The sequence below is a fragment of the Lagopus muta genome, chromosome 1, assembly GCF_023343835.1.
Source record: "Lagopus muta isolate bLagMut1 chromosome 1, bLagMut1 primary, whole genome shotgun sequence".
NCBI lineage: Eukaryota > Metazoa > Chordata > Aves > Galliformes > Phasianidae > Lagopus > Lagopus muta.
Genome location: NC_064433.1, coordinates 144,209,753 through 144,222,028, shown reverse-complemented (window position 1 = coordinate 144,222,028; position 12,276 = coordinate 144,209,753). Strand labels below are relative to the sequence as shown.

At 40.9% G+C, this 12,276-nt stretch overlaps 1 protein-coding gene across 1 annotated transcript in view; it reads left to right on the top strand.

The window, feature by feature from the left end:
- The window catches only part of HS6ST3 (heparan sulfate 6-O-sulfotransferase 3), a 279,526-nt gene that overhangs the window by 256,469 nt on the left and 10,781 nt on the right, over positions 1–12,276 (top strand). The gene's annotated exons all lie outside the window — the stretch shown is intronic.

The following is a 12,276-nucleotide window of genomic DNA, read 5'->3' as shown; positions in this document are numbered from 1 at the left end:
GGAAGATTTAGGTTAGATGTTAGGGGGAAGTTCTTTACTAGGAGAGTGGTTAGGCCCTGGAACGGGCTGCCCAGGGAGGTTGTGGATGCCCTGTCCTTGGACGTGTTTAAGGCCAGGTTGGACGGGGTCCTGGGCAACCTGATCTGAATATGTATGTTGGTGGCCCTGCTAGGCAGGGGGGTTGGAACTACATGATCCTTGGGGTCCCTTCCAACCCGGGTGATTCTGTGATTCTGTGATTCTGTGTGACTGCCTTGCTTCAGGAGCTGTGCAGCACACTGAGAACCTGCAGGTAGATGGGAATGCCTCAAAAAGCAGTACTGACACCTGCTTCTGTCTACAGCTACTGGAGGTGTGTAGCAAGCAAGAGGTGTTTCTTCATATTCTTCCACCACCTGAGGAATGTTAAGCCTGCCTCTTCTATTGCTCACAAAGCTGCTGTAGCTCCTGCTTCCTTGAGGAAAGGATCTGTCCCCAATCTTAGGTTTGATGCTGTTTCATTTTGACCCCAAAAGAAATCACATTCAATGTGCAAGACATGACAGTATGACTTCAGTAGCCAGTGATCTCTGCCCTAATAAATCAACATGCCCTCTGAAAGCAGGAGAGCAACACTGCTTCCTCTTGCACTGCCTCTCCCAACATGCCGAAAGTTTGTCCTTTCATCTTTTTGTTTTGTGTTTGTTTGTTTCTACACATTTTTAATAGGAGGCGTAGGAAACAGTATGAGTCAGAAAAAAAAGAGTTGTATATTTCAAGGCTGGTTATGATAGTGATGGCCATAAGGAAATGAGAAATTCTATAGTCTGAGCAGAGTCTGTGTGACGTGCAGTAAATAGAACTTTGAACTATGTGCACTAAGTTGATAAAAAGAAATATTGAACAGTCATCTCACTTGCTGAGCACTGCTTGTTCTGAGCAAAGCAGGAGTTCTGTGGAAAAATAATTTTTATTGCAACTAAATATGGTATCATAATGGCAAAATAAAACTGCACAAATAATGTTATTTCCATCATTTTCTAACTCTGAGGACAATATTTCACCTTGTAATAGAGGCTCTTATGCATTCATTTTCTCATGAAAACTCCACAGTTTTGTTATTAACTATATTGTACTCCTTTAAATCTTATATGCGATATTCAACGTTTAAGGAATTTAATATTTCAGTTGTGTCATTTACTTTCTTCTCATTCACATAGTTGTAGTACACCAGAAAAAAAAAGAAAAAAAAAGAAAAAAAGATAGAAAGAGAGAGGGAAGGAAGGGAGGAAGGGAGGAAGGGAGGAAGAGAGAAAGGGAGGAAGAGAGAAAGGGAAGGAAGGGAGGAAGGGAGGAAGGGAGGAAGAGAGAAAGGGAGGAAGAGAGAAAGGGAAGGAAGGGAGGAAGGGAGGAAGAGAAAAAGGGAGGGAGGGAGGGAGGGAGGGAGGGAGGGAGGGAGGGAGGAAGGAAGGAAGGAAGGAAGGAAGGAAGGAAGGAAGGAAGGAAGGAAGGAAGGAAGGAAGGAAGGAAGGAAGGAAGGAAGGAAGGAAGGAAGGAAGGAAGGAAGGAAGGAAGGAAGGAAGGAAGGAAGGCAGGCAGGCAGGCAGGCATAGTGGGCAGGTCATCTTGGTGTGGATTCATAAGCATAAATGCAGAGTAACTCCTGCACTGTTTCAGTGGATTAGAGTTCAAAGCTGGACTTTGACAAGGACAGGTTATATGGTGCTCTGAGCAACCTGATCTAGTGCCTGATTTAGTGGATAGCAACCCTGCCTGTAGCAGGGGCTAGAAACTAGATCACCTTTGAGGTCCCTTCCAATCCAAGCCATTCTGTGATTCTATGGTTTTAGATCTCCTAGTAGTTGCTCAAAAGTGGTATGAACAAATGATGCAAAGTACTACTCCAGCATCAATTACTGTTCAGGAGAAGTCAATAGAGTATTTTTTGCTGGAAGACTTTGTGCCAGAAAGAGTGTTTTCAGTCTGCATAGCCCTCATGTCCCATCTGATATCAGCTATCTTCTCAATTCTGGCACATGTGAAAGCATAAAAGCAGCACAAGCACCATGTCACGTACTCTGGCCAATTCAACAGAAATGCAGTTGTATGCCAACATTTGCTGTGGGCTGTGTTGGTATTGGCAGGTCCCTATCCACACACAGACCTGCTGTAGAGTGGTGTTGGAGGTAGTGAGCCATTTTCCAGACTACCTGCAGGTCTTCTCAGCTGCTCCTCTTGCACTGTGGCCAGGATGTGATGTCCCTCTCCTGTGTGAGGAATACCCATGCACTGTTCCCACACACAGCCTATTTCTATGGCTCATTTCTCTCTCAGAGCTGACATGCTGTTTGATGTTGCCTCCTACCAACCAGCATTAATAATATATTTCCTGATAGTCTTTCTGTAAATGAATGGAAAGCGTTCGTTTTCACAAGTGATAGAGAAAGAACTGCAATTTGCAGCACCCGCATTGCAAGATCTGCTTTTAGGAAAACAGAAAACAGATTTCTTAATGTAGGTGAGAGAACATTTTTTTATGACATCCAAAGTTTTCTTTACACTTATGACTAAATTGTAGACATCTTTTGTCTTTTTTGTTGTTGTTGGGTGGTTTTTTGTTGTTCTTTTGTTTGCTTGTTTGTTTGTTTGCTTTGAATTAACTCATCAGCATGTGAGACATTTCCCTCATCACAGTTAATTAAAAAGAAGCAACACTGTGTGGTGGCTTCACAGAGGAATATAGTAGCACAGGGAAAGCCAAGCTGAGTCAAAGGGAACGTTAATCTCTCCCAGCACCTTATCTCCAACAGGATAAGCACATCACAGTGCTACTCCTGAATACAGTCCTTCATCTAAAAGCTCAAGGCTTCAGAATTTCTTGCTTGGTGGAGACTTCTATGTATTTAATAGCTTTTACTGAGTTTGTCTCCCGTGAACTACTTGAGTAGCTCCTTGAACTTCTTTTTATATGATATTTTCCATGCAGCTTTCTTTTCACAGAATACAATTCTTCTATTTCAGAAAGCCAAAGCTACGTTCAGGCTAGCTTTAACAGAAGGAAGTTAATTGCACTTGCACTGTTACAATACTGAAACTGTTACAGGATGTATAGGAAGGTACAGTGAGGTTTTTTGCAAAAGCATTCTGACTCTAACATTTGTTAAGAAAACCTGAACTGACATTAAAGTATCTGATGCACAGTGAACTAAACTGAACCCTTAAAGAGTCTAAAATGGTGTGTCTGGGATTCAGAAATGGGATGGTTCCAGTTTCAGTGAGCCAGAATTTGAAAATCCCAAGTTGCACAAAGCTCTCCATCCAGGCAGCTTGTAGATGTAGAGACACAAATGAGGACAGCACTTTGAAACTGCTGATGGGGAAGCAGCCATGTGCCTAAACTGGAAGCACCAGAACAAGTTGTCCAGAGAAGTGATGGATGCCCCATTCCTGGAGACATTCAAGGTCAGGCTGGACGGGGCTCTGAGCAACCTGATCGAGCTGTAGGTGTCCCTGTTCATTGCAGGGTGGTTGGTCTAGGTGACCCTTAAGGATCCCTTCCTACTCAAACCATTCTGTGATTCTAGGCCAACACACCTCTTACCCCAGTGCTGTGTATCCCCATTGTGCAGCCATAAAGCCAGATATAATGGGCATAGCATGGTGAAGTGCTACTGGGGGTAATGAGTTATGCCCATTATACAGGTTCTGAGTATTTTAATGTTTTTCCACACTTTCAAATGCTTCTCTCTCTTGTTTAGAGTAATTTTCCTTGGAAATTCTGCAAGTAGAGAAGAAAAAAAAAAAAAAATGAGTCTCCGCTGCCTTCTCAGTTTGAGTGCTGAGACTGTGCTCGAGGTGAAGTGATTTAAAACATTTCACCCACAGATCCTTTGTTCCAAAGCATCTAGCATGGGCTCTTTATTAACATCAAATTATTTTCTTTTAATTCAGGGCTCAGCCTCTGGGTGACATATGTTTGAAGACTGGTGCTTTGTTCAGTTTGCGTGCAGTTTCACAATAAGTGCATCCACGTTTTGGGATGAGATAAGAGCATTACATTTAAGAGAGAAAAAATCTTGAAAGAAAGCTCAGCCTGTGTACACATCCCTCATTGCTTGCTTTCTTACTGTTTGCACAGCACCTGTCGTAAACACTTCTTGTTATGTGGAGAACACTGGAGAGAAAAAGGAAGAGGAATCAGATTAGGGCAAAGCTATGCCTGTCTTTATGAAGTTAGGAAGGAGAGCCTGTGCCTTCCCTTCCCACCAGCATCTGTTCTCTCCAGGCTACCAGCAATCTGTGCGTCGGTAGTCTGGTGATCAGCAGACTTTGAGACGGCTGTTGGATGTTAGGTCAAGGAATAAGGATTGGCCATGCCTGCTTACCCCAGTCAGTGGCATGGCTGCTCCCAGGCTTTTTCCATTACTGCTCAGAGAACACTACTGTGGCCCTTCAGTTCATCCCCTGCTACACCTCTGTGGGCTCCAGCTGCTCTTTGACGTGTGGTTTCTTGATGGAAAAGCCCTGCCCGTGTTTGTTCCTAGCAGTGAGACTGCTGTTACTGGAAACATGGAAAAATGTCTGAAAGTCTCAAGTGAGTTATTTTTAGAGCTGTGGTTTGCATGAGTGTGCTTAATGCTGGTTTGTTGGCTGTAAAGGAACATCTTCAAGGCAAATAAGCAAAAGCTGATCAGTTTGTCTCCTTTTCAGTTTTTTGTTTGTTGGTTTGCTGATAGAGCAGGTTTCTCAGGAAAATATAATGAGATTTCTTTTTGATATGTACAGCTGTTAACTTATGTAAAAGCATGTCATATTCATAGAATCATGGGTTGTAAGGGACCTCCTGGATCATCAAGCTCCAACTCCCCTGCCACAGGCATGGTCACCAATATTCAGTGTACGTAAGATTGACCCAGTTTGCATAATGTAACCCATTCATTCATACAAACATTGCAATCATTACAGCTATAGGGAAATGGTCGTGACATTGTGATGTTTTAACCTGAAGTTTGGTGTCTGCGCCACTGTTAGATGGTACTGACAGTAATATTGTGTTATGAAGAAGAAAGCGGTGTAGAATCTACAACAGAATCTTAATGTTTCATATTTGAATGTTTGTGTTACTTAGGATCCATGTCAGCTACTTTGCTCCTTGTTAATGAATAATTATCTTTCATAACTATGTTATCATTCTGTTTCCTTTAGAGCAAGATACGTTTGTGACTAGAAAAGTACTCTGGCTCTTCCAAGGGGAGGGGAGAAATCTAGACTTGCAATGATAAAGAAGCTTAACCCTGGATATTTGTAGCTCCAGGCTTCATTTTAGATGGGTTTTGTTTCTACTGCCTGAATTCCTATTCAGCATCTGCACAAATGTTCATTAATTTTGGCGAAAGATACATATGAAAGTACACTCCTGCCCACTATTCCCTTGGCCTCTGGTTCAGAAGGATGCCAGATCCTGTCGAGTCTCAGTGTCAAAGATCTCTATGGGAAAAGACTAGGAAGACTGATGTATTTGCATACATGAGGCACAGCAACAGTCTGCTGCACTAAATGAAGGATAAATTCCACCTTGTTTTTAAAGGCAGAAAAGAAGAAGAGTGGAAACATCAGCTAAGAGGCTGTTGGCTGTATTTTATTCAGGGTTGGATTGCTTCGTGGGCCCTACCAACATTTTTATATAAATGAGTTGCAATAATAAGGCTAATCAAATGTCATGCTTCAAGTAGTCAGTTCATGGCCTGAAGGGATTGGGAAGTGCTTTCTCTCCACTGGACAGATGTGCTTCATTGATTAGGATTTGCCCATTTCAGAGGAGGGCTGCTGAGCTAGAGATGCCTCTGATGACACACTGCAGACAGTAACTCATACTGTGTCCCATCAGCAACTTGGCTATTCTATTTTACCTGGGTGCAGAAGTGTTGCAGCAAACTGAATTCCATCATTGACAGTGGTTTCATGTGACCATATCATAAGTCAGAATTGATGAATGGTCACAAAAAGTTTGCTTTTAGTTTGCTGTGAGATCAGCGTACAGATAATTAATCAGATGAGCTACACATTGGTGGGTTTGTGCTGTACCAGCAAGGCTGAATTCACATAATTGCATGCCTGCTAGTTCCCCTGAAAGGCAGAGCATCCCTCATAGAAGTTATGAGCCCTGGTATCCTTACCTCATCTAAGTCCTTTTTGTTTGTTTCCCAGTGCGTGGATTCCGTGGCTGATAGCAGCACAGCACAGGGTACAGCCTGGCATGTTCACAAGCTGCCTTCATTAAGATGTGAGATCAGAAGGAGGTGTTTTGATTTCTGTTGGGTATGGATGGTAAATAATAAAGATCTCATGAGTTAGGAAGATGAGGATATATAACACTCTCTGTAAAGGATTGAGAACATTAGGATGAGGAGAAATGATTTCAAACCAAAAGAAGGGAAATTTAGATTGGACAAAAGATATTTTTTACCATAAAGGTAGTGAGGTGCTGGAACAGGTTGGTCAAAGACGTGGTGGATGCCCCATCCCTGGAGACATGCAAGGTCAGGCTGTCAGCACACTGATCTAGCAGAGGAGTTGGGCTAGATGACCTTTAAGTGTCTCTTACAACTCAAACAATGCTATGATTCTATAATATTAAGGCAAATAGCATGTTATCCTGAACAGTATTTGTTTTCCATACCTGCTTGGAGTTGAGATGACCATATAAATAAGTTTAATGCCATTTGTACCTTAAGTGTTTTGCCTCGAGGGTGCATTCACGCAGAGCTGGAACCACACATAGTGCTTACTTGGAACTCACCTTGTAAATTACAATGAAGTGCAGTCACCTGGTCTTGGAGGTTGCCTTGCCACGGCAGTTTGAGCTGATTGCATGTATCTGTGTGTGTGTTTTGGAGGGGGAAGTTGTATATAAGATCCTATTTTAAGTGATAACTGCAGCTAGTAAACTTGCAAAAGTTTTATCAAAGTTCTCTGCACACCAAATATGCAGTGGAAATTTTATATATAACAGTGATTCACTTTCAAATTACGGTATTTAAAAAAAATAAATGATATAATTTAATAAATTCCAGTTATTTAAAAAGAAAAAAAGAAAGAAAAAAAAAAAAAGTGCAGTGCTACCATAGTATCGATCGACAAAAGCTTTGTAACGCGCTCCGTTGGAAAGCTCGGTAAGCTTCTCGCTAAGATTTGGGGAAGATAAGAGCGCCCCCTAGTGGAGGTTGTGCGTATAGCGACTGCCGCAGGTAGAAATGCGCGCCCGGCAGGAGGGAAAGCAGCAATTTTGCTTGTAGCTGTGAGTTGTATTTTCGGGAAGCATTTTGGGGTTCGGTTAGACGCTAGCAAGAGTTCAGCGAAAACACAAAGTGCAATGTAAAAAAGAAGCAGTCTTATAATAATTAAACGCCTCCTCATCTGCTTACTTAAGGCTTTGCAGGGAAAAAAAAGGTAGCTATATCACAAGAAGAGGAATGTTAGGAGAAGCAAAATTAGTGTTTCATTTTACAGCTGAGTGATTTCCTTCTTTTTTTTTCAAATTGCTTCATTGAGTTAATGAGGAAGACTACTCTTACAATGTTTTCTTCATTAGAATCACCTGAAATTCTGTGATATCCATATTGTCATTTTGTTTGCGTTATAGGCATGCAGTGCCCTTATAGGTAAACAAACACAGGGTGTTTTGTTTGCATCACTTGTAGTGACCAAACTCAGATGTTTTAAAAACTCAGCATGCAGACAAGAAAATGCTTATGATGTCTGGATTTTGTGATGATCATTTATAATTTAAGGTCATTATGCTTGATGTCAGAATTAATAAAGACTTGAGGCAAAGCTTAGAATAAATTGATGTTCTTTCAAAGGGATTTCAATTACTGGGCCTTTTTATTGTTAATTACTTTATTAATTGAGCAGCAGTACTGTACTGATTCAAAACATGCTTAAGTGAAAAATCCCACAGAATTTTCATTTAAGTGTCCCAGATTTGGATGAGAGTACCTACAACTGAACTATGAGCTGGAAATTAGAGATGGGGCCTGGATTCCTGCCACCTGCGGCACACACTTGGTTGCTGTTGAAGTGAGATGAAGTGTGGGGATTTTTCCTTATGAACATAGAGAGGAGACCCTATGTTAAGCTATTGAACATGTGGGAATTCTGTGTCCCCAGCTCTCTGCATCAGAGCTGAGTGAGTGCTGAATGCCCAGGCAGTCCCCACAGCAGGGAGACTGCTCCCAATGCAAGGATGTCCTCCAGAAGCAGCTGAGAGGCTGGGATCTGACCATGAGAGAGACTTTGTGGCTTGTCCTGTGGAATAAGGGGTATTTTGTTGTGCTAAAGCATTCCCTGTGGTTATAGGTATCACACTGGAGGGGTCCCTATCCAACACAGTTTTTGTAAACCTTGGAAGTCAAGCTGGCAGAACAAGCTCCAGCTGTCTCCCTCTTGCTGAACTGTCTCCAAGTCTGTTCTTGTCTTGTCCCTTGCCTATCATCACTTTCTTTTCTCTGCCCAGCAATTGCTTTCTGCTGCCACATGAGGCCTATGGGTGATCCCCTCTGCTCATCTTTCCTGTACTTGTAACCTGTTTCTGAAGGAGGTAGGGTCAGTGCTCCTTCCCCATGCTGAGGCTAGAGGCAGATTTCCAAGGAGGCAGGAAGGAAAGTAGTGCAAATGCATCCGTGTTTCTTTTTTTTCTTCTCTGTGTAGTGGCATGGCAAAGGCAAAGGTGGGAGGAGGAACATTCTGGAGCAAAGGTGTCACATGTGCTCCAGATTTTCATGGTCCTTATGAGAACTGGCAATGATCAGTGCACCATGAAGATGAAATGGAATGAGAGCGATGTGAGGAACAGATTCCTCCTTTTCTAATCCTGGCCACAAAGGGTTTATTATTCTCTCTGGCACAAAGGAATGCATGGTCTTGCATACAGTATCTTTAAAGAATCCTATGGACACTGTGTATTGCTTGCTTTTAAATAGCATTTTTTATTTCATCCTGTGTATGTTCACATGCAGTCCCCTACAAAGTATGAGGTTTTTATTATGCATATACTTGAATCAAATTCTTCTTATTTGATTTCATTGTCACATTTTATATTAGTATTTATTTCATCAAGGCACTTGCTACTTCCATCTTTTCAGCATTTTGAAGAACACTTAGTACAATTGAGCTTGATACAGTTTAGGCAAAGAGCAGAAATCTCTAGAGGGAACTTCATTAGATTTGCGTCTCATCAAGAAATGATTTACGATTTGTATCAAGGTTGTTTGATGGAAAATGGCAGTTTTGTTTTTCCTTCAAATTGCCTAATCTGTGCATTTCTATTCCAGCCTGCTTCGTTCTCAAATAAATTGTCATTTTCTCATCTTAACCTTTCTCCATGTTCTTACATGCAGCAATGCTTGGGCAACTGTTCTCAGGCTTTGAGCTGAGACGTGTAAATATCCAGCATCTTTCTCTGGTATGAGATGGCAAATTTACCTTCTGTGAAGAATTTGATAAAGGGTCATTTGCAAACTTACTGTAGAAGACAGAAAAATGTGGAGCTAAGTGTAAGAATTTTCTGGTGGACAAGAAGCTGGTAGATGGAAGTTAACAAACTGGGATGTGCCAAAAAAGGAAATTTCTGTTTAAAGGAAAGTTATTAATGAATTTCCTCAGGGCTGGTCTTAACTCTTATCCTATTACATGTTTTCATTAATGATGTTAGCACAAAAAGCTAAAGTATGTTAATGGAATTTACTTAATGACCTTGAGGATATCAGTGAAAGAGGTGGAATGAAGTTTGGTAGCACAAACTGCAAGGTCATGCTTTTGCAGCTCTGCTGAAATGGATTTCCTCTATGAACTGAGTGCTGAAATGGAAGGAGGAGCAGGATTCTGTATGTGTATCCCAGTAATGCAGTGAGTAGGAGTTTCCAGAGTGCACAAAAAAACCCCAACAAATGCAATGGAAGAGTGTGTCAGATAATACATTGCTAGTGGATTTAAGCAAGTGTTTATAATACAGACTGTCTGTGAAGCCTCATGTGAAATTTGCCCAATTCTAGTTGTGTGCACTGAAATGTGAGATACTGCAAGGTTAAATGAAAAGATGGACTGCTTGCGTGGTCAAAATCCAGAACCAGTCTCAGGTGCTTTCAGCATGATTTACTTTTATGAGACTCATATCAGATGCTGATGCAGTCTAAGCGTGACTGAGGGTACTGGGGGAATACAGCATGGTCACTTCTAGCTTTTCTTATCGCAAGATACAATAACAAACAGATAACTTTGAATAACGAAGGCTTAGAGGCCTTCTCCCCTCCTTTGATGTTCCATTATAAATCCTCTTGATGTATGTGCAGTGCAAACTCAAGAACAACTGGATGTAACTAGGCCAGGACAAGATTTCATCTAGGAACAAAAATCTAACCATAAGAAGCAACCCAGTCAGAGTGAAGGAGTGAAAAGAATTCTTCAAAAGGGTGTTTCATGAAGGGGATTACAGATTACTGGCAGGGAAGGAGACTGATAATCTTGGGAGCCTCCTGTAGCTAAATAAAACAGCAGGCTATGCTTTCCATGGGCTTGGGCATCCTTAGCTCATTAAACTCTAGACTTTCTTCACTAACTTTGCTTAACTCTATGCACTCTTTTTGAAAATTTGAGCCCAAATTCAGCACACAATTATGCAGTAGCTCATGCATATTGATATCTGTCTGGGTGCATTTTCTGAAATGCTGGGACTAGAACCATGGGTAGCTATTTCATTACTCCTCAGTCATCCAGAGTGTTATCTCCCTACTTAAAACCATATAAAAAAGCAATCTTGTGAAAAGCAAAGCATGTTCCCTGTACTCTGTCTTCTGTCTTGGGTACCCTGGAAGGCACAAGGGATGATAGGCAAGATCTAGTTGGCAGGTTTTTTATGTTTTGATGTATTTTCTGACAGGTCTGTGAATTTGGTATCAGTCTGTGCATGGTCACACTGAATCCTGAAAGCACTGGGATGGGAAGAGACCCTGGAATATTCCTAGCCTAACACCCTTCCCAGGGCAAGGCTACTGAATGTAGGCAGGGTTGCTTACAGCTCTCTCCAGTCAGATCTTCAAAATCTCCAAGGATGGAAGGTGCACAACATCTTCAGGCAAAGCTTTCTGAACACTTAGTTACTCTGCTAGTGAAAGTTATTTTCCTTGTATCGTCCCCTTTTTCAATTTTTGACCATTTTCTTTCATTGTCCTGTTGTGTATGTCTGCAAAGAACCAGAGTCTTTCTTCTCAGTAACCTCTAATACTGGAAGTTTGGTACCCATCCAATGTCTTTGATGTGTTTAAAATACTTTGCTAAAGTCTGCATCTTCACAAGTAGGTGTTCCTCTGTGTCGGGAAGAAAGAGTCACAGCACTCAGTTTCCTTTCTTTGCAGTAGATCTTGAGAACTGTGTTCAGTAATGATTTTGAAGGGCTTATGGCAATGTGAGTGTAGAAAACATGATTCCTATTTCAAATGGTTATTCTTTACTTAATTGCAAAATCTCTTACATACAAAAGATGCATGTAGAAAATCACAGTTCCTAGTTTCAAAAGCCTACAGTTTTTCAAAAGGAAATCATCAGTTTGCATAGTCCTGGGCCTATTCATTTGTGGCATACATCAGAAGAAAAATACATATAATCCACATAAATGTATTTGTTACTACTGCTTTTAAATTAAGCCACATATTTTCTATTTAATATAAAATTAAAACTATTTTCAAAATAGCTTAACTAGCATCTTATTATTTTCATGTGATAACATTCCTTTATATACCACTACTGAACTTGCCATAGCTTTACTTGAAGGCAAGTTAGACTCCTTGGGTGGAAAAATTCCTAATGTTGTACATGCAGCATTTGTGTTGCCATAGGTTCACTTTCTTCTTTTTCCCCTTCTGGATTATCCTAAATCACTGCTGTTAAAAGTTGTTTGATGTCTGAGAGTGAGTGATCTCTAAAGACATTCTTTGTTATCTGACATTCTTTAATCAGCTGTAGGACACTAATCTTCTCATCAGCAGCCATGCAAATAAATAAATAAAATGGTGCTATAAAGCTTTTGTGAGCTTTCTCTGCTAGCACAGATACAGAAGTTCATTTGGTGTTCCAGAAGTTATTTTTTTTGAAAAAAAAAAAAGTTTGCAATTTCTAAATAAAAAATCTGGACTTTTATAATGAGTGCAAAAGCAACAGATTAATGAAACAGAAACTGAAACTGCTAACGGGGAGTATTCTTCTTAAAATGCAAAGAAATGTGAGGTTTCACATTTTGTAAGT